General features: G+C 42.4%; 1 protein-coding gene across 4 annotated transcripts in view; it reads right to left on the bottom strand.

The window, feature by feature from the left end:
- The window catches only part of LOC122551279 (protein boule-like), a 157,293-nt gene that overhangs the window by 90,878 nt on the left and 62,645 nt on the right, over positions 1–3,770 (bottom strand). The gene's annotated exons all lie outside the window — the stretch shown is intronic.

Consider the following 3,770-nt stretch of genomic DNA (forward strand, 5'->3'; position numbering starts at 1 on the left):
GTTAGGTTCTTCACTCAGCGAGTCGTAAGTTCATGGAATGCCCTGCCAGTAGCAGTGGTGGACTCTCCCTCTTTATGGGCATTTAAGCGGGCATTGGATAGGTATATGGAGGATAGTGGGTTAGTATAGGTTAGGTGGGCTTGGATCGGCGCAACATCGAGGGCCAAAGGGCCTGTACTGCGCTGTATTCTTCTATGTTCTATGTAATCCAGTGTGAAGTAGCCAATTGGATACAATATTGACTTGAAGGTAGGAGACAGAAGATGGTGGTAGAGGGTTGCCTTTCGGACTGCAGACCTGTTGGACATAAGGATCGGTGCTAGGTCCACTGTTTTTTGTCATTTACATAAATGATTTGGATATGCATATATTATTTGCAGATCACACCAAAATAGGTGGTGTCTTGGACAGTAAAGAAGATTATCTCAGAGTACATGGACCTTGAATGGATAGGCCAATGGGGCGAAAAAGGGGCAATGGAGTTTAATTTAGATAACCATGAGGTGCTGTTTTTTGGTAAGGCAAAACAAGGCAGGACTTATACACTTAATGGTGGGGCCACAGGAATATTGCCGAACAAAGAGACCCAGTGGTGCAGGTGTATAGTTTCTTGAAAGTGAAGCTGTAGGTAGACACGGTGGTAAAGAGGGCTTTTGGCACGCTTGTTTTCATTGGTCAGAAACTGAGTATAGGAGTTGGAATGTCATATTGCAGCTCTGCAGGACACTGGTGAGGCCACTTTTAGAATATACTTTTAGTGTACAATTCTGGTCACTCTTCTGTAGGGAAGATGTTGTTAAACTTGAGAAGGTGCAGATATACATGAATGCTGCAGGGACTGGAGGGTTCAAGTTATAGGGAGAAACTGAATTGGCTGGGGCGTTCTTCCTGGAGCGGATGGTTGAGGGGAGACCTTATAAAGGGTTATAAACTAGAGGGCATGAGAGGGGACAGATTTAAAATAACCTGGGTGGGTAACATTTTCACACAGTGGGTGGTGCATGTATGGAATGAGCTGCCGGGGAAGTGGTGGAGGCAAGTACAATTACAACATTAAATAGGCATCTGAATGAGTATATGAAAAGGAAGGGTTTAGAAGAATGTGGACCAAATATTGGGAAATGGGTCGAGGTCAGATTGGAGGTTTGGTCAGTGCAGACGAGTTGGACCTAAGTGTCTGTTTCTGTGCTGTATAACTCTACGACTCTAAGTTAAAGAGACAAGGTTAGGAACAGAACAAAAAAAGCAAGCTTGTAAGGGAGCTGAGGGGAGCATAGATCAAATCACCAAAAGGCTTTAATATGGTACAAACAGAAAGACATATAAGAGAAGTAAAAAAAAGCAAAGATATGTCTACAGCAGATGTAAATAGTACACTCCTGAATATTTAACCATTTAAAAGCAAAGAAGAAATAAGACAAAACAAGAGAGGAAAAAACATAAAAGGATAAAGGAAATAAATAGGAGGTTGAAATCTAAAATACTTGAACTTTATGCTGAGCCCAGAAGCTGTAAAATGTTGAAAGTTAAAGTGTTGTTCCTTGAGCTAGTGTTCAGTTACCACTATCTATGGCAGAAAAAGGAAGGCAGAAAGACCAGAATGGGAAATATGTTCAGAAGCAAAATAACAGGACTAAAAGCTCATGGTCATGCTTGAGAACTCAATAGTGTTCTGCAAAGTGATCAGTAAATCTACATTTGGTGTCTCCAAGTAAAGGAGACCACAGAGCAGTGAATACAGTGGAACAGACTGAATATAGTATAGCCAACTGCTATTTCACCAGGAAGGTGCATCCAATGCGTAGGATGTTTAGATGAGAGGAAGTCAAAGGGCAGGTGTGAACTGTGTGCTTAATAATACTACAGTACTGGGAAGGAAGATTGGGGCGGCACAAGAGTAGGGCAGTGGTTCCCAACTTTTCAAGGCATGCTTCAATGAGATAAAATTCCATGGCATGCTCATTATTTTGTGGCTGAATTGATTGCTCATAAACATTTACTTGCAGTTACTATGGTTACAGCCTTATGAGAGAAGATTGCAACCGAGTGCTTACAACAAGCCAAAGCAGGATTAAAAGCATAGATGTTTGAAATCCATCACAATAAAATATATAGCCTTCAACTGCCAGCACAGAAAATCTGCTCAACTCAACAACTTCTAACTATTTTGATCAGTAGATCAGAGAAAAATATAAAGTACGGTAACCTGGGCCTGCAGCATGCACAGAGCCTTTTCGTCTGGGGAGGAATTAATGAGTACCATCTGAAAATCTTGCTGCACTCAAGTACTGTCTCCCATTGCTTTTTGAGTATGCCAGTGTTGAAAATGCTAGCTCCCAGAGATCTGTTGCTGCAAACAGCAATAATATGGTCAGTGATCATCGGATATTCATGTCCAGCCAAGACGCTTTCTTTGTATGGGCCATCTGTCGCTCTGCATATTCCTCTTTTTAAAAAAACTTTCATGATGAATCAAAACAGATTGAACTAAAAGGATCACATATCCAGTCATAGTGTTCACATTTGTTGAGGGAAAGTAAAAGTCAAACTTCTCTTGCAGTACTTTGAGGTATGTGAATATGATGCTATGCATCTTGTTAGATACAACTGCTGCTGATGATACTAGTGGAAACATCTCAAGTGCACCTCCACCATTGAAACCCTGATGTCTATGTGTGATTGTCAGGATTGCCTCATTCGTCTCCTGTATTTTAGTAATCAGCTCATTCAGATGCTGGAAAATGATTGCAAGATATGCCAGCTTAGTTTACTAGTAGTCAATAGACAATAAAATCCTTAAAGGCAGTTCGTGTAAATTGAAAACTCTCTCAGTTCTCCCCAAAGCTCATGAACAAAGAAAAGAACCTTCCCTCGCAATAACCACTGGTCCTTGTTATGTAACAATAAACTCTGATGCTTAGCCCGATCTTAACCCACAAAGTGATGAACAAACATGATTTCAGTTGTGATTTTACATAATTCATGATTTTCATGGCTTGCTTTAACACTCCAGTTAACTCTGGTGGAATTGTTTTGACTGTAAAAGCTTCATGGTGGAGGATGAGGATAGTGCTCTGCATCTCAGGATTTTCCTCTTTCAGTTTATGACAAATCCATTGATTGTTCCCATCATGGGGATTGCTCCATCAGTGCAATTGTTTCAACACATGGCCCAGATAAGTTTGTTTTCTTTCAAATAAATACTGGAGACATTTCTTCACAAACCACATGACTTGGTAGCTCTTTACAGATTACATTACAGCGTGGAAACAGGCCCTTCGGCCCAACAAGTCCACACCGACCCACCGAAGGGCAACCCATTCATGCCCCTACATTTACCCCTTACCTAACACTACGAGCAATTTAGCACGGCCAATTCACCTGACCTGCACATCTTTGGACTGTGGGAGGAAACCGGAACACCCGGAGGAAACCCACGCAGACACGGGGAGAACGTGCAAACTCCACACAGTCAGTCGCCTGAAGCGGGAACTGAACCCGGGTCTCAGGCACTGTGAGGCAGCAGTGCGAACCACTGTGCCACCGTGCTGCCCACAAAAAAAAAGAAGTCTCACAAATGGAATTTCTTTTCAAAGTACCGAACGTTGGCCACCAGCTGGCAGTGTCCGCTTATATCAGTGTAGAGAAAATGAGGTCTGCAGATGCTGGAGATCAGAGATGGAAATGTGTTGCTGGAGAAGCGCAGCAGGTCAGGCAGCATCCAGGGAACAGGAGAATCGACGTTTCGGGCATTAGCCCTTCTTCAGGAA

Source organism: Chiloscyllium plagiosum, chromosome 7, assembly GCF_004010195.1.
Source record: "Chiloscyllium plagiosum isolate BGI_BamShark_2017 chromosome 7, ASM401019v2, whole genome shotgun sequence".
NCBI lineage: Eukaryota > Metazoa > Chordata > Chondrichthyes > Orectolobiformes > Hemiscylliidae > Chiloscyllium > Chiloscyllium plagiosum.